This window comes from Ochlerotatus camptorhynchus, unplaced genomic scaffold (assembly GCF_037179485.1).
Source record: "Ochlerotatus camptorhynchus isolate MF236.1 unplaced genomic scaffold, CSIRO-AGI_Acam_v1.1 ptg000372l, whole genome shotgun sequence".
NCBI lineage: Eukaryota > Metazoa > Arthropoda > Insecta > Diptera > Culicidae > Ochlerotatus > Ochlerotatus camptorhynchus.
This window is the reverse complement of record NW_027040860.1, coordinates 389,853-417,167: the sequence shown is the minus strand read 5'-3', so window position 1 is coordinate 417,167 and position 27,315 is coordinate 389,853. Positions and strand designations below refer to the sequence as shown.

At 37.8% G+C, this 27,315-nt stretch overlaps 1 protein-coding gene and 1 pseudogene across 5 annotated transcripts in view; both read left to right on the top strand.

Moving 5' to 3' along the window:
* The window catches only part of LOC135710226 (alpha-protein kinase 1-like), a 51,633-nt pseudogene extending 35,429 nt beyond the window's left edge, over positions 1 to 16,204 (top strand).
* LOC135710239 (neural-cadherin-like) overlaps positions 1 to 27,315 on the top strand; it is a 1,396,020-nt gene that overhangs the window by 1,028,212 nt on the left and 340,493 nt on the right. The window lies entirely within an intron of this gene.

Genomic DNA, 27,315 nt, shown 5'->3' with positions numbered 1-27,315 from the left:
TCGATATTTTTTTCAATTGTTTATGTTGACTTTCTGCTGCCTCTTCCGCTAATGAACCAAGTGGTGCTGGTGAATGTATGATTATTTCGCCGGCATGAGCGAGAACTTTATGCACGGTTGCAGGAATTTTGTACCAATCATACAATTTAAGATAGAGCCTATATGTTTCCTTGCAATATGCATCAAATTTTTCCGGGTTTATTGGCTCTTGGCAGTTAATAGCAATTAATATATTCCGGAATCTGAAAAATAACTCTTCATCAATGTTCAGCACGGAGCTTAAAAGCTTGGGATTTCCAAATGCTCTTCGACAAACGTTTCCTTTAGTACTGGTACCTGCTCCACCCGATCGTGGTTGATCTACTCTTACTCAAAATTTTTCGTAAAGCTGTGTCGTCACATGTTTTTTTCTTGGTTCATATAGTTCTTTGAACGGTTTCGTTACCTTCCATTTTTTGATATCCATTCTGTATGCAATATGCAAAAGGAATTCGAAAAATCTTATTCAAGCATGAAGTGGAGATATGCCGTAATGCAAGGCTTCTTCGTTTGATATAAATCCTTCCTCGAATTTCTCTGCATCATTCATTACATTTGGTGTTGCCCCACATATTGGACAATTCTGTATCGACGAATTTCCAGTGATATAAGTTAAGACTTTTCCGTCTATCATACTGAGGACAAAATCAAAATCAACAAATATAAACTTGTCGTTTGAGAGTTCAATTTTCAATGGCGTTAGTTCACTCATTTCTTTTTCTACATCCTGTTTTGTAGCCAGAATAACTTCTTTATTCTATTTAATGAATTCAATGATGAATGGCCTACAAAATTGAATACTTTGAGGCATGGGATTAAACCACATAATTTCCTTCCGATCATTGTACATGAACAACTGAATTGGTGTTAAAGTGGACGAAAATACATCTGAATCGTCCTGACATCCTTCTGGTAGCACTTGATGATATTGCGAATATCCAGTTGATCCGTTCATACCCCAGCTACATAGAAGAACCAGTTCCTTAGAAACTAGATCGTTGCTATCCATATACTCGTTGAGCTCTGCATCAATTATTTGGACGATTCGTTTCACTGTATTTTCCATCAGCGCCTGGAGTTTCACTCTTATTTTCAATGCACTTTCTTCGATGAATTCACTAGGAGGGGCGCATATTTTTTTTCACTGCTCCGATCACATAGTAAGGTAGAAATCTTGAAGGTGATTCACTATGTATTACTTCGTATTTAAATCTACTAAATCCAGCCTCGATAAGTACACTAAAAGCCTCTTCTGGTGACATCATTCCTCGTTGATCAGTTAGTTGAGCCAGCATGGTTTTAGAGCTTTTTTGGTTTTTTAAAATATGCCCAATAACTTTAACTAAATTAAAATCCTTTCGATTATAAGCGGTCCGTCTTGCAAATAACAAAGCTTTCTCGATGGTATCGAATTTTGGATCAACTGCTTCTTTATCGATGACGCGACGTTTTCCTCTTTCACTCAAATCCAAGAAAGGTTTTGAAGGTCGTCCACGTTTTGTTCCCGAGGCCGAGGCTGAGGCAACACATTGCTCCTGTTCGATGAATTCCTCGATGCCGAATTCTCCATCAAGCCAATTCCGAAAATACGACTCAAATCGCCATTTGTTGATGTATTTAGTAACGATTCTATGGATCTTTTCATCGAGACGTTTACGTTTTTCCACCGAGATGTTATAATTTTCACAAATGAATTCAATGGCTCTGTGAACATTGTCACTATGGCTTAATTTTGCGTCTAATAGATTAATAATGGTTCTATTATCCATGCTCACACTTGGTCTCAACCGTAAATTTGAATTACACTGTAGTAGTTTAAATAAAAGCTACACAAAATACACTATGGCTTCAAATTGACACTACAGTAGGTTAATTACAGACTTAGGTATAAATTAAACTCATCCGCGCATATGCGTAGGTACATACTTACGCATATGCTTCTATAATCGTCATAATCCAGGTACTTACTTTAGAACGCATAAACGAATATTCTTACGTTGTTATTACGTTCATCCAACAGTGAACTTTATGATAATGATTACTTCTTTTTGTAAAAAAGCTTAAGCCCTTTTTAAAAGTTGGTCATGAAATATGAGAAAATGTTCTTTAACAATATATTTCGACTATACCAACCAAATATAACTCCAAAAGTTGCAAAATAATTGTTGAAAAAGTTTGTTCCAAGCCGGCTCTTGTACAATTTGAAATCTCCCATAATAACCGAAAATTTTCAAATCGCTTATATTTCCAATGGAGCAAGTTGGGGCAGGCAAACTCTTCAGTACTTGTTAGAGTACACTCAAAACTTCATCCAGAGCTGAGTATTAGCCTGGAAATGTGCGAGACTCAAAAGTTTGTGATCAATATAGTTAAATTTTCATTAATTTTCAATTATTTTTTTCTATTTTTATTTTTAATTTTTTTTGTCTCCATCAAATTTTCAAATGGATTTTATTTTCGGAAAGCTTATTTAATTACCTTTCCAACGATGTATAATGATGTGGTAGTTATATTATAAATAGTGGATGAAATTTTATTTGAGTGGTAGTGTTTTTTGGCGGCAAAATTTGTACTTTTCTTACTCTTTTTTGACTTCGACATCCGATATCTCAGAAACTAAAACTGCTAGAAGCTTGAAACTTTCAGATTCTCTTAGTTGAAATGTTTGCTATTGACCAAAAATAACGAAATAAGGATTAGTGAAAGTCGATTTTTTTGATTTTTGACCGCCTGATATCTGATAGTGCAGTGCACAGTGGTCCAGAATGCAGATTTAGGTGGAATGATATGTTTTGAGCCTGAAATTGAAACTTTAGACTAAAAATCTCTTCTACAAAGTTGTTCCTTATAGTTAGCCCCTCATTTTTATGACAATGAATTCTAGGGTATACATTTTTCGGCAAAGTTATAGCTAAGCTAATTTCAAGCAACTTTGTCGAAAATAACTTTTTTGTATCTCTTAAATTGGCCGATTTAGAGCTATTTTCTTGAATTGAGTTAGGGTGGCTCTTAAAAAAACAGTTTTTTGCTCTAGTTTTCTTATTTCGAATTTCTCAGCAAAAGTGTTTTCAGATAACTTTTAGATCTTAAGAAGGCGCAAATTTTTGCTGCATAAAGCTTGTCAATATCTTTCACCGATCAAGAGTTATTGACGTTTTTATACTAAAAATATGCACTTTTCAAATTTTAATATCTCTGGTTGGGGCAAACAAAAAAAAATTATTTGCAACATTTGAAAGGACGTATGTTATTCTCAATAATATGAAAAAAATTGGAGGTATGTTATTTTTTAAACTCGTATAAAATCAATTTGAATTTATTCATATTTTTTACTATATTTGAGTATATCTTTTTTATTAGAAGAGATACAGGCAACAAATCCAACTATAAAACATTCGTCTTAAAGAGTTTTAAAAGTCTTTAGAAAATAACTTTCATGAGAATTTTCAAATAAAAACAGTTATTGCTAAAAAACTATTTTTTCCAGGAACACCCTAAGTCAACTACGAAAAATTACTCTAAAATGAGAACGTTAAGAGATGAAAAAAATTTTCTTCGACAAAGTTGCTTGCAAGTAACTTAAATACAACTTTTTTGAACAACACATGTTTATATTTTGTAAAACAAAAAAGTTAGTTTTAAAAAAAGAAAGTGTCTTCCATACCATCATGGGCCGACAAGCGGACCCGACATTATTATATTCAAGCAATTTCAAAGCCACTGGAAGTCAATAGATAAGGAAAAATACGAAGTTCCGCTGACATCCGAATTACCACATTTTTTGAGAAATCGCATGCCTCAAATTGCAAGCTTCGCGGAACACAACATCATTGTGAGTATTTTATCTTAACTCATATGATAAGAAAATGTTATTATTTCAATGATATTTTGTAGCTAGGACAGCCGAAGGATGATTACCGTGAGTTTCTGGAACTTACAATCATTTCTTTTTGGGCAAAGTTCCTCCAAGAAGAATTTATTTCCGTGCACCGAGACCTGTGCCTACTGCGCGCTGGATGGCATGGGTTATCTACAGTCTAAAGATGTATCTCTTCAGGGCGCAGTTTCATCTACACAAAGACTTGGCCGGATTGCTTGTAGTATGCGCTTTCATAGTTGGAGTGTATGTGGAAGCGTGGTTTTCCGCACCCTTCGCTGCATCTGCTCCTCGTAGTGATCTCAAGTTTATAGCGGATCTTAAGGAGTTCAAAAGTTTCAATCCAGATGCTGCTGGTGCTGCGCAAAGAAAATTTTCAGGCCATTTCTGGTATCTAAGTGAAGAACTAATTGGTCTCTCTGTGTTTGACACTGGCTTATCTTCCGAAGAACGACAGAAGCTTGTCCAATCCATTCGAACAAGGCAAGGCAATGATGATCCGACAAAGAAACGGAATATTCTTCTCACTGAGTTGAGTACAATTTCTCTGGACCAGCTGGCAGCTACCAATACTGTGGAATTTTTTAGAGTATTGGGGATTGATATCAGCTTCTTCGATGAACCAGTAAGTGAATGGAGTACTAATAAGGAATACAAAAAAGGAGAAGAAATCGTTACTCGGCTTCAAGTGGTAAACGACCACGCAGAGAGAGCAATCAAATTTATGCAGGATAATAACAGAAATGTGACAAAAAAAAGAAAAAGACTTCCAGAATCTGCTGTTAAATGTGGAAGATTTGCGGAAGAAACTTCCAAATAAACAAAAGACAACACTGCAAAACTTTGTTAATAAGTAAAATAAATTAATTGAATTGCCTTCATTACTTTGGTTTAATCCACTTTTGAAATAACGACTATATTGAACCAAAACACTTTAAATGTTAAACATATCGCTTAAAAACTACACAAAAATAATTATTATGCATAAACACTATGTTTTGAAAAAGTTGCTCACACCAAATGAGATCAATCTGACGTTCCATGATCTATTGGAGGAATACCCACAAATGATGTATTTTTACCTATAACGCATACACTACGGAAGCGTGCTTGCCGTGGCATGGGGAGTCTCCTACACTACCATTCATTTAGAGTCGATGAGCGACCTCTAAACGTTAACGTACGAACTTCAAATTTTTATATGTTTATTTTCTAACCTAAACGAACATTTTAAAAGATTGAATTTACAAATTTGTCGAATTTCAGAAAATAAGGGACGGCCTAACCCAGGCCTGCTGGGGTGAGAAGAATTTCCATACTGAGTCTATTCAAGATAAAGTTAAAAATATGTTCATATCGGCGCCGCTTGGGTAGATAATGTTTTTAAAAATTTAATAATCGCGTGGGGTCAAAAACATAAATCAAATGTTTTGAACCCACAAAATTTTTGAATTATTCTAAAATTAAACCAAAACTACGCAGAACCTTCAAAAAAAAACTATTGCCGAAAAAAAAAAACATTTTGAATTACTATGCAACATACATAATGTTCGGAAAATTGACAAATCGGAGAAGGTCGACACTGAAATAATTTTTTTTTTTTACTATTTGGCCTGGAAATGCTCAGTTACAAAACTACCTTGGTAGCAGTGTTGGAGAAAAAAAAAAAAAATCAAATATCACCAACGCCCAAGATCACGCTTGATTTTCGTAGACAACAATCAACAAGCAAACTACTGCGGTTGTTTTTGCAAGCTGTGATATTGGAGCTCGGAATATCAAGCTAACAAAACTCACCAACTGCAAATCTCATCAAACTGTGGTGAGATTGATTTTAATGATTTTTGCTTTACTCCCGATGCAGCCATAATTTCCATAACGGCTTGCAGCAGTCCCTTCGTGTCTGCCATCGGTGAAGATTAAAAAGAGATAGCAAACTATGCTTTCTCTTTCCAAAAAAACGATGTGCAATGGAATCATTTTTGTGTCGAGTCAACTCTCAGCTTGATTTTTGCACATTGTGAATAGTCTCGCAATATCAAAGGAGCTTGTAAAATCAATATCAAGCATGATATTTTGTTCCAATATCACGCGTGATATTGCGAGCGCATGAGATCAGAAAAATACCAATTGATTTCTGATTTTGCCAACACTGCTTGGTAGAATTTGCGTGAGATCTTTCATTGGAAATTACATATGCCACCCCTGATTCCGATCTTCAACCAAGACTTTGACGTATTCGTTTTTGAACAATATATTTACATCCCTATTTTTTAACGGTATCATATTCTTTTCATCACCGCTGGCCATTGGCCAGCGGGGCAAACGACTGGGTAATGCGTACCACCAGTACCGCGAGTACTTGAAGGATAAAATAGACCCCATTAGTGGTCCATTAGCCTCTTACCCAGTAACTCCTATCCCTACCTCCTCGTGGTGTCTCCTGGGATATGAGCAACCTTAGCGAAGATCGGGTAACCAACCCCGGTGGGAGCTTTGGTCATATGCTGACAGGGAAGGGGGCCCCTAGCGGGTTCGGCCTACACGGCCTGAGCGTCTGTCCACCATGGAGGTGCGGCTCAAACAGCGTCTGCCTGGCAGCCAGCGGCTGAAACAAGAAATGCTTATCCCCGAAAGCTATACCCAAGATGGCAGCCCCATCACGGCGGATAGGAGACCTTAGGCTAACTACCTACTGTCCCCGAAACTTTACAACTGTTACAGAAACCAATAGAGAAAGATCACGGACTGATATTACGGCAACGACTTTTAGCGCAAAACAACGGACAAGAATTGGAACATGGAATGTACTAACGCTAGCCCAACAGGGGAAGCTGGCACAACTCGCCAGCGAGGCTCGACGCATGAAGCTCGAAATCCTGGGACTAAGCGAAGTCCGTTGGCCAAACTTTGGAGAACACAAGCTGCCGTCGGGACAGGTACTACTCTATTCTGGTATTCGAGGTGAAAACGCTCCCCGCCACCGTGGAGTTGGTTTCCTGCTTAGCGCCCAAGCAAATGCGGCGCTCATCAAGTGGGAACCTATCAATGAGAGGATAATCGTTGCCAGATTCAGAACGCGGGTTCGTAACCTAACCATAATCCAATGTTATGCGCCAACCGATGCTGCCGAGTTACAGGACAAAGAGAACTTTTACAGTCAACTGAATGCAGTCGTGGATAAAATTCCGAGAGGTGACATCAAGATCTACATCGGCGACTTCAATGCGAAGATCGGCTCCGACAACACGGATTATGAGCGTGTCATGGGGCGCCATGGTCTTGGCGAAATGAGCGAAAACGGTGAGCTGTTGGCAGAGTTTTGTGGCAATAACGACATGGTGATCGGGGGTTCGCTCTTCCCCCATCGACCAGTGCACAAAGTCACGTGGGTTTCCCGTGATGGACATACCGAAAATCAAATCGACCACATCTGCATCAGCCGAAAATGGAGAAGGAGCCTTCTTGACGTTCGGAACAAACGCAGTGCCGACATCGCGTCTGACCACCATCTCCTCGTTGGAGAGATCCGCCTTCGTATCGCGCGGGTCCAGCGGCGGGAGGAGCGGCTCGGACGGCGATTCAACACACGCCGATTGGAAGATCCAGCAGTAAAAAGGTCATTCGTCGAGGAACTGGAGACCAGAGCTGCGGATATTCCTGATGGTGGCAGCGTAGAAGAGCAATGGACGGCGATCAAGGATGCCTTTACTGAAACGAGTGAAAACAACCTGGGCGAGCTGCGCGCTCAGAGAAAGGAGTGGATCACGGATGACACCTGGAGGAAGATAGAGGAGCGGAGAAATGCAAAAGCCGCGATAGAGCGGGCGAGAACCAGAGGAGCGAAGAACCAGGCTCGCCAACTGTATTCGGCTCTCGAGAAGGAAGTGAAGCGCTCGTGTAGGCGGGATAAGCGAGCGTGGGTGGACTCCCTAGCCGATGAAGGTGAGAAAGCCGCAGCAACAGGCGATATCCGTCTCCTCTACGATATCTCACGACGCCTGAGTGGAGCAAGGATGAATCCTAGGATGCCAGTGAAGGACGCGACTGGTCAGTTGCTCACCGACCCCACTGATCAGCTGAAACGCTGGTTTGAACACTTCGAACAGCTTCTACAAGTTTCGTCGGTCAACCAGCCATCAACATCTCGGCATGAACCGCCAAGAGTGCGACGCATCACTCGCGTCAATTCTGAGGCGCCATCCCTACCGGAGATCGAAGCTGCTATCCGAACCATGAAATCCAACAAGGCTCCCGGGGTCGATCGCATATCAGCAGAGATGCTCAAAGCTGACCCCATGCTATCTGCACAAATGTTGCATCAACTATTCTGCAATATCTGGGACACCGCGACTTTTCCGGCTGACTGGATGCAGGGCGTCTTAGTGAAGGTCCCAAAGAAGGGGGACCCAACTGTATGCGATAACTGGCGTGGCATTATGTTACTGTGTTGTGTTCTCAAAGTTCTATGCAAAGTTATCCTCAACCGGATACAGGAGAAGATCGACGCGACTCTCCGACGGCAGCAGGCGGGATTCCGTGCTGGAAGATCCTGTGTGGACCATATTGTCTCGCTCCGCATAATCTTGGAGCAGGTCAACGAATTCCAAGAGTCCCTTTACTTGGTTTTCATTGACTACGAAAAAGCTTTCGACCGACTCAACCACGAAAACCTGTGGGGCGCCCTAAGGCGCAAGGGAGTTCCGGATAAAATCGTCAACCTCATCGAAGCTCAGTATGAGGCTTTCACGTGCAGGGTGCTGCACAACGGAGCCCTATCTGACCCTATTCGGGTAGTCGCTGGAGTGAGGCAAGGATGTATTCTATCACCGCTACTGTTCCTCATCGTAATCGACGAGATAATGGTTGGTGCGATCGACCGTGTGCCGAACCGTGGGTTGCTCTGGCAGCCTATTACAATGGAGCATCTAAACGACCTAGATTTGGCGGATGACGTTGCTTTAGTATCACAACGGCGTTCTGACATGCAGAGTAAGCTCGACGATCTCGCCGAACGCTCCTCAGCGGCAGGTCTCAACATCAACGTCAGCAAGACTAAATCGTTGGATATCAACACGGGAAATCCATCCAATTTTACGGTAGCTGGTCAGGAAGTGGAGAAGGTTGAAAGTTTCCAATATCTTGGCAGCCAGATAGCGTCGGACGGCGGAACCAAGAGTGACATAGGTGCACGGATCAAGAAGGCAAGGGCTGCTTTTGCGAGTTTACGAAACATCTGGAAGTCAAATCAGATTAGTCTCCGCACGAAGATCCGAATTTTCAACTCTAACGTGAAATCTGTACTGCTGTACGCTAGCGAAACATGGTGCGTATCAGCGGAGATCACACAGAAGCTGTAGGTGTTCATCAACCGATGCCTGCGGTATATAATTCGTGCTTGGTGGCCTCACAACTGGATTTCGAATGCCGAGCTCCATCGACGGTGTCACCAGAAGCCGATATCGACAGAAATTCGGGAACGTAAGTGGAGGTGGGTTGGCCACACTCTACGGAAGAGCGGAAATGAAATCTGCAAACAAGCGCTGGATTGGAATCCAGCCGGACATCGCAGCAGAGGCAGACCCAGGGGCTCATGGCGGCGAAGCCTAAACAAGGAGATTAAGCAAGTCGACCGGAATTTGACCTGGGCCCAGGTCAAGGCGAAAGCAAACAATCGCCCAGGATGGAGATCTTTCACGTTGGCCCTTTGCGCCAGGGATGGCGCTCAGGACACTTAAGTAAGTAAGTATTTTTTAACAGACCCAAATTTCAGACATTCGACATGTCGACATCGAAACTTAATGCTGAAACCGGTCTGAATTTTATCAGAATCAATTCCATTGCTACCAAACAAATTATGTTAATTAAATTTCGAGTACTCTGCGAAACGATTCTAAATGATCAAATAAACCAAATCCACATGGCAAACCAAACGATCGAAATCAAGTAGTGTTTCCAAGAAATCACCAAAACTATTTGAAAATTATGCTTGTCAAATGTGCATAATTAATTCGCAAACGGTGACCTTCTTAATACCTCCTGTTATTGTACGATAGCCGTGGCAAAAGATAAAGATTATCATATTCTTTTCCAACGATTTCAAGCAAATACATTGGATTTCTCGGCACCGTTGAATGGCTGTTTTTGTCTCATTGACATCCGATTCCAGAGAATCATTAAAAAAAAAACCCCATTCACCGAAAACCTCATATCGCACATCCAATCCAATCTGAGTATTCTCGATTCGGAGAACTCTGGATTTGATTTCCCCGCATGATGATCTCGACCGGCTGGCGTCGTTTGATTTGATGGGTTTTCTCATATTTTTCCGAGATTCCTTCATAAACATACAACCACCTTTGACGATGGCACATCCAAATGGGATCAAAATTTGTTTACAATTCTCCGGGTAGGATTTGACACGTACATACGTAGGAAGTTTTCAAAATTTTTGGAATCAAAAAAATAAATGGATACGCTTATTCAATGTGACGGAAGGTTACATGCAATCCGAACTTTCCGGGAAAAATCAATTGAATTATGTGGGGCCTTGTTAAACGATGGGACGACATTCGGTTGCTTCCGCTCACATTTAAGGGAGGGGAAAACTTTTCACCGGACTACTCCAACTAGTTGTTAGGAAACTTGAAAATCAACCTTTTCCTGCGGTCTTGCTACAGTTCAGATCGATGTTGGTGAAAAGTTCGCATCGGGTGGAATGGGGGTGAAATTTTTTGACAGATTTATTTTCTGTTGTAACACATGCGTTTGATAGATTCTAATGCTTTTTTATCGTCGGAATTATGGGCTGATGGTTGAGAGGAAAGAGGAACCGCAGTTGGGTTAGACTACACAGCTTCCTACAAATATGCATAACATCATTTTACGAGCCGTCCATCATCTCGGATGGTACCGTAGCACATTCGGATAAATGAAACTTTGGCATCTCTCCGGTGCTGATGACAGAACATTGAAAATTGATGAAGATAGGTCGTAATTTGAGCTTGAAAATAAACACTCCCAGTGAAAATAGCAGATTGCATATGCTTGGAGTGTGACCTTTTGTCCTATTTCACTACACATTTCCCTGGATAGGAGATAGTTTAAGCCTGAGTTATAGTCATGATATTTATATCATTTTTATGTCCCTCAGCGTTGGAACATTTGCTTCGAAGCCGTATTTCACCACAAAAAAAAACCCTCCGGCCTTGGAGCAGTACTCTCAACCTGTGTTTTGTTCCTTAAAGAAAAAGAAGGCAAGCAACAATATACCGGCTGAAGAGAAGATCCTCTGCTTCCCTAGCCCTAGGATCAATTTAATGCAAATTTATTCAGGCAACACACTTTCTTCTTAAAGGTGGCAACCCGTTCTCCCTGAAAATTTTCAGTTCTTCCTGAAGTGCACCTTTCCATGAAGAAAACCAAATGATCTCCACCCGAAGGCATCCAGGCAATAAAGTTCCCTTTCGGATTAGCACCGGGATTACAAAACGAAAAAGATGTCTCCGTCTCTCTCTCTCTCTCTCTCTCGCTCGCTGTAGTACCAGGAGAGTGTCCTTTAGAGATGGTGAACCTGTAGCCACACCGACCGCTTTGGCTGGCTGGCAGGCTGACTATCTGGTGGAGGAAGACGAAAATTTGGCTTATAATTTTCAAGCTTTGCACCAACTTTGAACGGTGGCATCAGCTCGAACTTCACTGTCTTCTCGTAGGTAGGGTGGTGACAGTTTTGAGAATAATCTACAGCAGCTGGTGCATTTTGCAATGAGCTAAACTTTGTCAAAGTAAATCACAACTACGACGACTGAGGTTGGGATTGTGGTTAAAAGTCGAAATGGGGAAATCTGGCCGACAGGTCGAGTGGGGGGTCGTTTCGCAGCCAAGAAGCCATAATCCCGCTTGTCATAATGAAGGATCAATCAGTTGAGTGAAGGGTGTGATTAAGTAATTGTTTTCGACGGTTGATGAGGTTGAAGCAATATTAACGATGGATGAGAATTGTCGGGCGTCAATTGAGTGGAGTGAAATTGGTGTATGAAGATTTCTTCAAATAGTCCAACCTGATCCAATTGTGCCGAATTCGGAAGGGGTCTGGTATTTCCATCCGATCTTGGCATGATGCCTAAACACTTCTCCATGGAAAATCATTAGCTTCGATAGGTCAAACGGCACATTTAAGTGAGAATATAAATAAACACACAAAGCTCTCAATTAATTACTGTGATAATCCTTCAAAGGACACTCAATGAGAGCTGGAAAAACGTTTGCTAAAGAATAATAAAAAGTCTAGAAGAAGAAGTAGACGGATCCACAGACTCGAATTTCAAGAGATTAAGCAAACCTTGATTTTCCCGGCATTATCCGAAGCATTATTAAACTAATGGAGCTGAGTTTTGTTTGTTTTATCCATAACCATGAAACGTGGGATGCGAGGTTCATAAAAATTTGATGAGAGTAGAATTTTATCGAAGACATCATACCAAGAAGACGAGTAACTTTACGTAACTAACTTAACATTTGACCAAAAGTGAAAGGAACATATAAAAAAAATTAAGGGACAATTTTAGATGGTACGCAATAGTGACGTAGTGGTCTTATATAATAAATGCAGAATCTTGTGTTTTGTGTTGGAATAGAAATTTGAGCGAGGTTCTCTCTGTTTATACTCTTTAGTATGACTATGATTGCATTGAAGAGAAACTTTTGATCTGAACTTTAGTTGGGACATGTTCAAAAACATAACTCTTTCGGAAAATCTTGGTGGCCCTGAACAGGGCCGATGGTAGTACAGGCTTAAAGCCTTTGGAAGATGATGATGACGTGTAGGCAGCCTGATCAGCAAATCGAACCGGACAATCCCATATTCTTCGGTTTAATGATTGGGCACTCACAAGTGTCTGCTGCTGGACAGGGGTTGCACTGGTGTCTGCGACAGGCTGGAAGGCCACAGAATATTTGGTCCATCCAGCTAAAGCTCCTCCCCTTTAACAGAAAGACGCTTAACACTTTTTTCGACGAATTTATGATCCAGTTGCACGTCATGATTCCTTTCTATGCCTATTCAGATAAATTTAGTACTTTTATTTATTTTCTCACCTGTGCTAAATCGAATGAGTAGAAATTAGAAGGGATGTCAGTAACGCGCTCGAATAATTGAAAGGCGATAAATATTTAATCGAATAGATGGAAAAATTTTACAATTAATCGTTAATAGAATAAGTGGACTCTAGGCATCCCTATCAAATAGTGTATTTTCATGTGTTTAGGTGGTCCTTCGAAAATGTCGAACAGCAGAATTGCAACCAGCAAGTGTAACCCAAGAACCAAAAGCGGTGCTATGCTAGTTTTCATTGCTATGACGACGATTGAATTAAGGGGCTTAGAAGCAGAGGGGTGAAAGTCAATTCTCCTCTTTTGATGACCTAAGCCATGGTCCTAACCTATTTCGCACTGTATTTCTGCTATGTTCTTCTATCATCTAGAACAAAAAACGTATCAATGAATGTGTTTGCCGGCGAGTTATTAACTAAACATAAAGTCGATAAAGAGAATATATCAAAATCACTTTCAGCCCTGCTTTAAAGTTTGGTTACAGGATTGCAACTTTGGAAAGCATTTTGTATGGTCCTTGTGGGCGTGTGGTTCTGAATATGACGATGAGTGTGCAAAATGTTACGCAATTGCATCCTTACTATTTGCACACGCCCGAAGATCAGAGGCAAACGCCACTTCGACTTGTTTCGTCTAGCAACGACTCTCTGATGACAGTGTTGGGAAAGCAGCATAGGCATGTATATAATTGAAAGATTTGATCGCTATTTCGACGCTTTTGAATAATTCTTGACATTTACCACTTTTTCAATAGTTTCATGTTGAAAATCAACAAAAACCAATGATGCATAGATACATATCTGTTCAATTGGTGATAAAATTATTGAAATTGGTCCAGGGGCAGCTGAGTTATTAACGTTTAAAATCTTTCATAATTTCGTTACATGTTCCATTCTCGGTTTTAACAATGTTTACCCTCATATAAAAATCACAGACGTAGTCCTACGTCAAAAGAAATGGTAAAAAATTGGAGGTAGGGTTAACTACCCCGACCTATTAAGCACAGCCCGCACTTAGTCTTTCTTAATCTAGCGTAGTTTAGCACCAAACGGAGAGTTTTTATCACTGATGACTTCAAAATTTATTTACCTTTCCGTATGTACTGTAAGATTTGATAAAGACAAAACCAATCGTTGAGATATTGTCAAAAGTCTAACACTGCTTCTTGACGCCAAACTCGGCCTACGGATTCTAAACTCGGCCTAACGCATTGAAACACCATTGAAACGCCAATGGATTCTCTTCGGCCTATCGAATGAAGATACAAATTGATTCGGCCGGAGCGAATCTTTTGTTATTGTGAATAATGGGTGCAAACCTTCATATCACGCGTTCTCATTGACTTCGTTCGGTAGTTTATTAACTAAAGTATCGTACCAAACGCATAATTGATTTGTTAACTCTGAAATCATGGATTTATTTGAAGTTTTCTGCTCGATAGGCCCAAAATGGGCGATTAGGCCGAAGAAGTTCTTTACCCTACTACCATTTGTACTTCATTTTCACCCTATAACTTCGTCCAGTCGATAAATGTTGTGTTCGCCAAAGTTTCTTGAAATGACTTCATCTACAATTTTTCCATCGATGTTCATCAATTTTAGGAAGACATAAAAAAGTTGTTTTTTTTTTATCTGATTACATCAAAATGCTACAATCAACAGTTTCGTCACAAATAGCCATGTCCCACATTTTTAAATTTCGTTCCTCTGTGCGACGGTAGTAAAAACTATTGGTTTTAAAATGCTAAATTCACCAAGTTTGACTAATTCTGGATCAGAAATTTTGCAATATTCATACATTATAATCCAAAGCACATCATATGGCATTTAAAAAAAAATCAATCATGAAATTTTCCATTCAGTAATTCCGCACCACCAAATTACAGACTTATAGTTTACTACCTTATTCAACGGAATTCCATAAAGAAATTGATTTGATGCATGGAAAAAGTTAAGCAAACTATAATATCGCCATTTATTACTAGAACACCCCAAAACTATCGATTTTAATTTTGAATAATGTAATGATTCCATACAGCTTCATTTGTGTAGGGTAGAGCACTGCTTCGTCGTAATCGCCCATTTCCGTTCTATCGATCAGAAAAGATCAATAAGGTTTCTTCCGATGCGATAGTTCATTAGCTACAACATGAACCCTGTTGTATGCATATTTACGCTCATTGTTCTCACAACAAAAGAAGTGCTCCCAGCGAACCCCCTTTTTCTACGTTTATCCGTAAGACGAAGGAAATTTAATGGCGTTTCAATGCGTTAGGACGGAATTGAAGCTCGTAGAACGAATTTTGAATCAAGAAGCAGTATTAGATTTTAAACAATATCTCAACAATTTGTGACTCTTTTTTGAATCCAACGATACTAATGGAAAGGTTAATAAATGTAGAAGTCATCTTTGACATAAATATTCAATTTTTCGTTCAAACTCGTTCTGAAAAGAGAGGTTAAGTGCGAGTTGTGCTTAGTAGGACGGAAATTAGATCAAAAACCCTATCTTTTATTATTTTTCTCGAAACTAATGTAGGTGTCACTACCGTACACTTCCATGCCTCCGTGGTAATCGGGAACTTAGGGGCCTCATTTCGCATGTCGAAACGAATCATTTTTTGAATGAGCGCTTGTATGAAAAAGTTTGTCGTTTTAACTGCCTAATGAGGCCCCAGGTTTCTGCAGAGCGCATCGATAGACGATCTCGTTTCCAAAATAGTGATCTCTCGTTAGAAAAGTAAACGGAAACTGTGCAAATCCCGCTGCCAGAGATCAGCCATTTTGCCGTAGGTTTTCCGGTATCCCAGAATGCACGTCTTACCTTCACCGCTGCCAAGATACGAAAGAGGATGAAGCCTCGCGCTGCGTGGTCTGGTGAGCTGATGCAGGGTTGGGCGACGGTCAGACGGCCAATCCGTAAGTTGTAGAGATAAATAGGGCTATGTAGCATAGTCATGGTATGTACAAAGTGGGACCGAATGTAAATAAGCGAAGGATTGCAGATGTATCATCCAAGCTGTCACACGAACCCACACAGAAACCACTAAAGGGGTGACAACGTTCACACAAATTTGGAAACATTAAATGGTACTAACAGATTTCCGATAAGTTCCGGCCTTGTATTCACGGTATTATCAAGCAGCAGGTGGTGGTCTCGATTCCCGGTCCGGTCTAGAACATTGTTTGACTTCTCTGGCCTAAGAATATCATTGTGCTTAACACACAATTTTCAAATTCAAGCATTTAGCTGGCACACAAGGCTCTCAATTAGTAACTGTGCAAGTGCTTCAAATGAACACTAAGTCGGGAATCAGATAAACGAAACAGTTAGGAAGAAGAAGATCACCCCCTAGTATTCCATCATTTCAGCTGAAACGATTCGACGTGAACAAAGTTCAACGTCGAAAATCAACAAATTCCAAATTAATCTCACGACTCAACCGTTAGCAGCTAGTTTCTTGTTTTGCTACTCGCATCGTTGGCCATGCGGAACTGGCACGCACGTTGATAATCACGTTCTTACTCCCGTGCCCTATAGCACTTTGACCGGGGTGGGAAACCTAGTATAGGTTCGAGATTATCGGTAGCGCGATGTTACCAAAGTGTGCACGTTTCGGCGTAAACACCTTTCCAGACGCAACGAGCGCGAAGACACCTCTTCAGGCTCCGTAAACAGTAGGTACGTGCCCGGAATGGTGAATACTCACTGCCACCCACCCGTTTAGCTGAGACCTTACGTCGTTTGTAACGAGATCCACGGGTGCTACACGACGGGTTGATGGAAGTGTTGATAACAGCCTCCACTCGCGGTGATTACTAAAAGCACTTTCCCTCAGTCAGATCGAAAGAGCTTTTCCAATAATGCTTGTTTTGAGCACAGTAGTACTTGGGTGGAAGGCTACACTTCCGCCTGCCCATCTATTTTTACAGCCTGTTACGGTGCTTCCACTTGAACACACGAGCTTGAGCGATGGAAGACCATGGCACATTCTCCAGCAGCGGTAAATCAATTTATTAACAGGCGATCGACACACCAATTTCAATCAATTAATTGTACCAATAAGCAAAGTCAAGCCTCACTCATCCATCATCAGTCAATGGTGGTCGACCAGCTAGCAAGTCGGCGTGTTCCTGTCCGAGCTGTTCGATGTGTGAATGTATCTATAGATAGGGGCAACACTACCGGAAAAGCCAGATGATGCATGAGGTCTCTTTACCGATGGCAGTGATGATGGCTGATTCCGAGTGAGCACAGGGCACTTGATTGCTTCATGTGGGGAACACATTTTGATAAATAAAGTTGGCTTTTCAGGTGAAGCTAGCGAGTACACGTTTACATGGGGGATTGCTCACTCTCATATTGCAGCACTGGAAGCATTACGAGCCATGATTGATTGGAATATCATCAATTATCAAGAGTGATTGTTTGCTATTCATGATTATTAGTGTAGGTAGTATAGAAACAAGTTATTGCATCACCGTGATTATGGCTTGCAGAATCCAGTTGAGTTGTCCTGTGCAAAATCCCTCTTGATTCCCTGCTGATAATTATCTATTACGATACAAGCTATCCTAATTGGAAAAGCTCCTCCATACCGCTGGAAGCCTACATATTCCAAAAGAGCTAAAAACAAGCACCATTACAGTAATTAATGCAGCTACGTCCTTGCCGTGAAGCTTAGCGCCCGTTTTAATAAGTGCAACCTTCGACGTCAGGTCATTTTTCTTCACTTCTCTTAACTCTCTCGCGTGCTAATAGGTACAAGCAACTTCAGCACTCTACTAGCAGCCACATCTTATAGTCTTCTTCCCAGTCAGGATCAGTTAAGCTGTGTCTTGCACTGTGCGGTACCGGACGAATGCCCTCTCCAAAGAGCTCCTCAAGTATTTATTTACAAAAGTATTAAGTTATTTTATAAACAAAGTCGAATACAGCAAAGTCGTGATCCCCGCTCGACGAGGAGGGGATTATTTCTGGCTGGCGTGGAATCAATTCTCTCTCACCCCGCAGTACGGCACAGAGACAGGAACTGTACCAGCCAGGCAGCGTTGTGCAGCTGTCGGATGGGAGCCTTGAGAGGACCGCTTTTGCAGAAATAAACAAGCACTTAATGGAATTAATTAAATAAAAAATTAAAGCAATTTGTTGCAGCGTTTTTCCTGTCGGAGGAGCTTTCTTTTTCGTCTACTGATTGTTCCCCCAGGGCAACCCGGACCGGATGCTGTGTGTTTCCGTTTTCGTTTTTCTTTGGCTTGAAGTTTTTTTCGATTCGCGTGCGCCACCGGGTGGAACAAGGAAGAAACATGATATCAGCTTTGTTTTCTGCAACGCGAAGCTCCTCACGCCCGAGGGTGATTCTAGTCTGTGGAAAAGGGGAGTCATTTCTTCTTTTTTTTCACTGCTGTATGGTATATGTTCTGTGCTAATGCCTTCAAAGTCGTTGGTTGCATTGCGCTTTTCGGGAGAATGGTATGTTGAATGATTGCTTGTTTTTTTTTTTATGTGGGAAGGGCAGTTGGACGGAATTCATTGTTTCAGCGCAATTAATCTAAAAAAATTTAAATTAAAATTTCAAAATTTGGTTGGATGAGGGTGACGCTTATTAATTGAACATTCTGAACGATTTGATTTATTAGTTTAAGTTTCAATTTGGTGCCTATTTACAGGTTTATTCATTTCGACAACCGACGTAAACTAGTACAAATGCATATGTGGTGGATGCGCAAACCAATTGAAAAACAGTTTGATTAAGACGCAATCATTTCCGTTAAAAGTGTCGATGCGCAACATAAACGAAAAACAAACTTGTAAATCAAAATGACATTAATGTATACCAAGCATTTCCACTGGGTCTCAAATAAACATTCCTAAGAAATCTCAAATGCAATAAACATGTTTACTAGGTCAAGCGCAAGACGATCAACAACGCACGCAGACGGCGCAATGAATGAAATGATTGTTTGCATAGCTAAGCATACTTGCAATAAGCATAATCGATTGCGTGTGACTTTTGCCACATGGTATCGGGTCAATTCGTAAACAACAGGAAGCAACATATCAACATAGGACTTGGGAAAGATTCAGCATAAACAATATTGAATTCTATCTGCGCAATTGGTTAATTAATAAAACTAACTGAAACTGAAATATACATTATTCTACAATCGCAAGTCAGAGTGTTATTAACTTCGAATGCCAGCTCATGGCGATCCTGCCAGGAGAGTTGGTATTTAAGAAAAGTGATTGAAGTTTAAGTTTTTTTTTTGTTTTCAACATTCAAAAAAAAAAAAGTGTTAGTAAATTTTTAAAAGATTATGAAAAGTATATAAACACAGTGCAGTGAATAAAAGTGAAATATGCCAGGACTTTATAGTGAAAATTTTGTAAGAGGACGTGGCATCGGACTTCTGCAGTTCGTTCGGCAATTTTCAGGGCGTGGAAGAGGTCAACCAATATTCCCACCACCACCAGGAGGATCAGAGGTATGGTTAGATTGTAAAAAATACGATGACAAGCAAAATGACGAGGTGGACCGCTAATTGGAAAAGTGTTGATGAAAAGTTTAGTGTTTCATAAAACAGAAAAGTTTAGTGTTTCATAAAACATATACAACACCCCAGGATATTTTTTTTTTGTTTTTCATGCAAAGTTTTGTCGAAGTAAGTCCTGGAAGGTATTACAACTCAAAGAAAACGTTTTGTAATTCACTGATAATTAATAAAAACTCACGAAAAGAGAAGAAAAAGACAATTTGCTGAACATTTTAAGGAAGCGATATCCCAGCAGAGTTCCAAAACGTACTGAAGATATTTCAAAAAGTGAAGTGATTGAATTCTACACAGGAGACAGAGGGATCAGCATTTATAATAAACGGCTTGATGATAAAATATACCAAATTCCGCTGCAGGAGCCTGATCACATTTTGTTCCAAAATCGTAATGGCATCCTGGAATGGAGACCACAATGCCCATGAATGAAGAAAACTAAGTTAATTTAAATTATAAGTTATAATAAAAAGATAATTAAAATTTTAATGTATGGAAGAGTTATTAGACATACAAGATGTTATATTACAATTGCAGAGCAATGTGAAGAAAAGTCGTAAGTATACACAACCAACTAAAGAGAAGAAAATTGAAGAATTATTATTTCTACGAAATAAATTTAAAGCAGTTTTAATAGAGAATAAGAATAATTTTAACATAAATGATTTTAATGCACTAATTAATCGATACAAGAGGATAAAAATAATTGTTAATGAAACTATAGAATTATTAAACGGTAGTGAAGAAAGTAGCACAACTGAATCTAACACAACAACTGACACAACTGAAGGAAAATTCAAGATGGCTAATGAAGAAAAACTTGACTTAAGCTTGGCAATAAAGCTTATAGATCATTTTGATGGGAATTCAACAAAGTTATTAAACTTTATCGAAAATGTAAATCTATTGCAAACATACTCCGCAGGAGTACCGGTAAATGATATAATTGATTTCGTTAAAACCAGATTAATTGGTTCAGCTCATGGAGCAATTGATGGGACTGCAACATTGAATCAAGTCTCTAACAGATTAAAGTTGAAATTTGGTGTAAAAATTACACCTAAAGCTTTTGAAAATGAAATGTTTGCCCTCAAACAAGGCAAAAAGACTATTTCAGAATTTGGAAATGACATGAATATTCTTGCAGCTAAGCTTGCTGCTGCACATGTTTCACAAGGAACATTCGTAAATGAATCTGCAGCTGCACCAATAGTGGAACCAATAGCTGTGAATGCTTTTGCCGCAGGCCTTCGTGACAACCAAACTTCTTTTTTTATTAAAGCTAGAAATTCGACAAACCTAACTAAAGCAATTTCTGATGCTTTAGAAGTAGCTCCAATTCCAGCTGCTAACCCAGAAAACGCATTATGGATTGGAACAAATAGAAGATTTTCTAACCAATCTTATTACAACCAAAATAAACCAAGAAAATACACATTTCCTAATACTCGTATATTTGGGTTTAATCGAAAAAGTGTGTTTAATAAATACGGAAGTTATAATAAGTCAAATTTTGATAAAGATCGTTATAATCGTAATTATTATTACAATCAAAATTATAATCAAAACAAAAATAATAATCGAAATTTTCACAATTACAAAGATAAAAGGAATTCAGTTAATATGATTTCTTCCCAGCGAGCTCCTGATGATCAACTAAATTCAAATCACTGTGAAACAAATTCGAATGATTTATTTCGTGTTCTCAATGAACCATGCAATTAGAGCTAAATTTATTTTATACAATCATAGTATAGATTTTGTTATTGATAGTGGAGCCTCTTGTTGTATAATTGATCAAACATACATACCTAAATGGATTGAAATAAATGACAAATATAAAATAAATATTAAGGGAGTTAATGGAATAACTACTTCACTAGGATGTGTGAACACATTTTTAAAACATGGTAAGTTTAAATTTTCAATAACATTTCATGTTGTCCACAACCTACCAAATAATGTCACTGGATTGATTGGAACTGATTTTTTAAGTCAGTATAAGTCAAGAATTGATTTTGAAACCTCAAGTTTAACATTAACAACAAATCAACAAAATATTTGCATCCCTCTGAGTAAAGCAAATGGAACATTTTTAACAATTCCAGCGAGAACAGAAATTATAACATATATTTCTACTAACGAAACAGAGCCTTGTGTGATCCTAGCACAAGAGATTGATTCTCATGTATTTATTGCAAATACTCTTGCTATTCCAGTAAATGGAAAAATTCCAGTTCGTATAATGAATGTGAAAAATTATCCCATAAATTTAAAATCTATTGCACCTCAAATACGAAAATCAAGAGATTATGAAATATTTGAACTCGGTCCAACGCCAAAGTATGACAAAAAAAGAATTGATACCCTTCGATCAGAATTAAATCTTAATCATCTTAATGAAACATATCGAGACATAATATTAAACATTTGTATCAAATACTCTGATATATTTTGCTTGAAAACAGATTCATTAGGAACAACTCCAATTTATAAACAATCTATTGGATTAAATCCTCATACTCAACCAACGTATACCAAACCATACAAACTTCCTCAATCACAAAAAGGAGAAGTTGAAAAACAAATTAATGAAATGCTTAAAGATAATATAATAGAAGAATCAAAATCTGAATGGAACAGCCCTATTTTATTAGTACCGAAAAAATCCACAAACGATTCAAAGAAGTGGAGACTTGTTATTGATTATAGAAAGGTAAATTCACAATTACAAGACGATAAATTTCCTTTACCAAATATAGAAGATGTTATTGATTCTTTAGCAGGAGCAAAATACTTTACACATTTGGACCTTTCTCAAGGTTACTATCAATGTGAACTTAAACCGGAAGACAGACCGATTACGGCGTTTTCAACCTCCACAGGACAATATCAAATGACGAGGCTTCCAATGGGTCTAAAAATAAGTCCCTCTGCATTTTCCAGACTAATGACAGTTGCTATGTCAGGTCTTAATTTAGAAAAATGTTTAATTTATTTAGATGATTTAATCATTTTTGGTAAAACATTTGCGGAACATAACAAAAACTTAATTTTAATATTTGAAAGACTACGAAAAGTAAACCTTAAACTGAATCCTACTAAATGTAGTTTTCTTAAAAGGGAATTAGTATATCTTGGACATTTCATTTCAGCCGAAGGAATTAAACCTGATCCAGCAAAAATAGAATGCATTAAACAGTGGCCGGTCCCTACTACAGCTGATCAAGTTAAACGTTTTATAGCATTTGCAAATTATTACAGAAAGCACATACAAAATTTTGCTAAAATTTGCATGCCATTAAATTTATTAACTAGGAAAAATGTAACATTCAAATGGAACGATGAATGTCAATCTTCATTTGATCTATTGAGAGAAAAGTTCATTAACCCACCAGTTCTTGATTATCCTGATTTTTCACAAAATAATGTATTTGTATTACACACAGACGCATCTGGATTTGCCATAGGAGCTGTTTTATCAAACCAAAACGGAAGACCTATAGCATACGCAAGTAAAGCTTTAAATAAAGCAGAAAGTAATTATGCAACAATTGAGAAAGAACTTTTAGCTATAGTTTGGTCAATTAGACATTTTCGACCTTATCTATATGGAAGAAAATTCGAAATTTGTACAGATCATAAACCTTTAGTTTACTTATTTTCTATGAAGGATCCTTCGAGTAGATTAACTAAATTTAGATTAATTCTTGAAGAATATGATTTCGATATAATTTATTTGCAAGGAAAATTTAATACAGAAGCAGATGCATTGTCCCGTATCTCCGTAAATGAGCTCAAGGAGATTAATGATAAAATAAGTGAAAATATTCTTGTAACTACAAGAATGCAATCAAAGAAAATTATTGATGACGAACTAAGTGATACATCAACGACATTGAATGGCCACAATGTTTTTGATTCGAAATTATTCGAAATTATCATTGATACTGATATAACAGAAGAAATACAATTTTCAAAAAGGGAAGCAAAGATTAAAATAAAACCAGCAAAGACATTAACTCAGCTACGGCGAATAATGGAAAGTCTGGTAAGAATTTGTATAAAGAACAAAATAAACGAGCTCGTAATGAAATTGTATGAGAAAAATGCGCAAAAATTTTATAAAGAAATAAATGAAAATGATTTATTAAAAGGCATGCCAACGATACATATTATCAAAAATAACATCGTAATTATAAACGATGATTTAACGAAGAAATTAATAATGAATGATTTTCATATGCTTCCCACTGCAGGACATGCAGGAATCAAACGAACTTTAAAAACTATGGAGCAAAGATATGTTTGGAAAAACATGCCAAAAGATGTAGAAAATTTTATAAGAAAATGTGAATTATGCCAAAAATATAAAGACATAAATCAACCAAAAATTCCGATGACAATAACTTCCACTGCAACAAGTGCTTTTGAAAAAATTTATTTGGATTTGGTTGGACCCATCATTCCAGATGAACAAAGTAATCAATATATTCTAACTACACAATGTGAACTAACCAAATACATAACAGCTACCCCAATAAAAGACAAATCAACTGAAACTGTTGCGAAAGCATTCGTTGAGAATGTAGTTTTGCAGTTTGGTATTCCCAAAGAAATAGCTACAGATCGAGGAACTGAATTCATGTCAAAATTATTTACAGAAGTTTGTAATTTATTACACATCAACAAAATTAATTCAGTCGCTTATCACCATCAATCCATTGGAGCATTAGAAAATTCGCATAAAGTCATGGGAAACTTTTTACGCATACAATGTTATAACAATTCATTTCAATGGTCATCTTGGATCCCTTACTATAGATTTGCTTATAATACAACAGTTCACACAGAAACAAACAAAACACCATTTGAGTTAGTATTTGGAAAATTATGCACCTTGCCATCAAACATACATCATCCAGAAGAAATAGAGCCATTGTATAACTTTGACAATTATTGTAAAATTCTAAAATACAAACTACAAGTATCTCAAACAATAGCGAGAAATAAATTATTACAAAACAAGCAATCACGAACACAAAAGTATAATTGTAATTTAAATCACAAAGTGTATAAGCCAGGACAACTAGTGTTGATCAAAAATGAAACAAATTCAAAATTAGATAAAAAATATTTAGGACCATTTCCTGTTATACATGATGAAGATCCCAATGTTGAAATTCGATTTGAAAACAAAACAGATCTGATTCATAAACAAAGAATAAAACCATTTATAACAGATGAAGCGTGTAGTGGATGCATTTTAGAAAATAACAAAACTCATGTATTGTAGAATTACTAACTATTGTCAAACTATTGTACAATAATGATGAAAAGATAAGATGGTTTTTTATGCCCTTTTGAGAGAGTCCTATATTTTTTAAATTAGGTTACAGCTCAAATAGGCTTTTTCCATCTTCTAAGATTCAAAAACAAGAGCAAACAAAATGAAAAATTAAAATCAATTGCGCAGCATGCAAATAAAAAAAAATATCTAACTATATTTTTTTTAATAAAAATAAATAGGGCGTGTGGTGGATGCGCAAACCAATTGAAAAACAGTTTGATTAAGACGCAATCATTTCCGTTAAAAGTGTCGATGCGCAACATAAACGAAAAACAAACTTGTAAATCAAAATGACATTAATGTATACCAAGCATTTCCACTGGGTCTCAAATAAACATTCCTAAGAAATCCCAAATGCAATAAACATGTTTACTAGGTCAAGCGCAAGACGATCAACAACGCACGCAGACGGCGCAATGAATGAAATGATTGTTTGCATAGCTAAGCATACTTGCAATAAGCATAATCGATTGCGTGTGACTTTTGCCACATGGTATCGGGTCAATTCGTAAACAACAGGAAGCAACATATCAACATAGGACTTGGGAAAGATTCAGCATAAACAATATTGAATTCTATCTGCGCAATTGGTTAATTAATAAAACTAACTGAAACTGAAATATACATTATTCTACAATCGCAAGTCAGAGTGTTATTAACTTCGAATGCCAGCTCACATATATGTACAGTTTTTCCTAAATAGGGGAATTTACGTATTCTCGACAACCTAAGCAGCGACCTTCTTTCTATAGCCTTTTTCTCTATGGAACGCACACATATGCAGTATTGGTTTGTTTACAATCTTTTGCTGCCAGCTGCTCTAACAATTTCAGTCGAAAGAATTGTCAAAAACTGTTTTGAAACGCTTTTACAAAGCTCCAATCTTCTCTAGTGAGAGCGAGTATTGTCGGCAACCAGTTTTTCTTCGGCAACCGTTCCATTTGAACTGCATGTAAATCTGCTGTTCTATTATCGGCAACTCGAAATCAGCTACAATTTGTAGTGCGTGTGTTTCATTTCAAGAAAACCTTGCTAGATTGCTTTTTCTCAGTGGTAAAAAAATAGTCAAATTGAAGCTGAAAGCATAAAGAATCGTTTGCATGCATTCAGCGAAGTGTTTTCGTAAGAAAATCCAGTGAAAATAGTGTTTCAATTTGTGTTGCCGAAAATAGTCTGTCATGCCGAAGCCGTCATTTCCCCTATATTTCATAAAAATTTCTTTGAAAAAAAGAAACACATACAATGTTGTCTTAATACAAAGGCGTAGCCAGAGGGACAGTGAGGGCAACTTTTTTTAGGTCACATGTATATAGAAAAAAGTTTAAATTTTTAGTTTAACTAGCTTTTGTCTTTTTTTTAATGTTTATCTTCCACGTTTGTTTGAATTTCTGAATCAGATTGAAGTAAGATTCATTAGTTCAGTAAACTCGGCATAAAAAGCAACAATATTTTTTTTCTTGATATTTACAGACTTTGAAATTCTCATGATTCTTCGTTTTTGTTGAAGAACTGAGAATTATTATTCAAATTTTAAAATTTTAAAATATTTTGTTCTTAAAATCCAATAAATAACTTTGCATTTTTTCTCTTGCATAAAACGCCAATGACTCTTAAACTTTCCCAAGATTCTGACGTATTCAAATACTTTCAAAGTTCTTCTAATTAGCTTGTTTTTCAACAGTCTGGCACTTCAAAGAGTGGCAAACTGGGCTAGAATTATAAAGAAATTTTTAACATTAATGAGTTCTGTATAAATCATAGGAAATTTTAAGGAGTACCCTTGCAACATACTAAGAAGAATTTTGACAAAGTGCTGAGGAAATTTTCAGGACTGTTCTGAGGAAAGTTTCAAGAAAATTATTAGCAAACCGGAGGTGGATTTCAAAAGGTTTCTGAAAAATGCTTATAGATAAATCTGAAGAAATTACCAAAGAAACTGTCATGAATATAACAAGAGCATTTTATACATAGAATAAACAGAAGTGCGAGGTTTCATTAGAATACCAACACTGTTGAAAGGAATTCCAATTAGAATCCAAATTGTTTCCAGTGTGTCAGAAATTTTACCTTGTGAATACATTTATTTTAAGTCATCACAATTTGGTGGAAAAAAAAAATAAAATTGTTGATTTTTGTGAATTTTGTGAATTTCATTCCAGGATGGCCTAATAAAAAAATCATAAATGCCAATTTTGTTTTTATTTAATCCTAACCCATACTTTAAGAAAAATCTTAAAACAAATGTTTCCAACATTTTGAAATCTTTGAAATCATACGTTTATTCAAATTTTTAATAAAATAGGGATACTATTGTTTTATCATTTTGCTTTGCTTAATTGTCGGAATCATAAAATATTGTAATTTTTGACGTAGGATTACGTCTTTCGGCA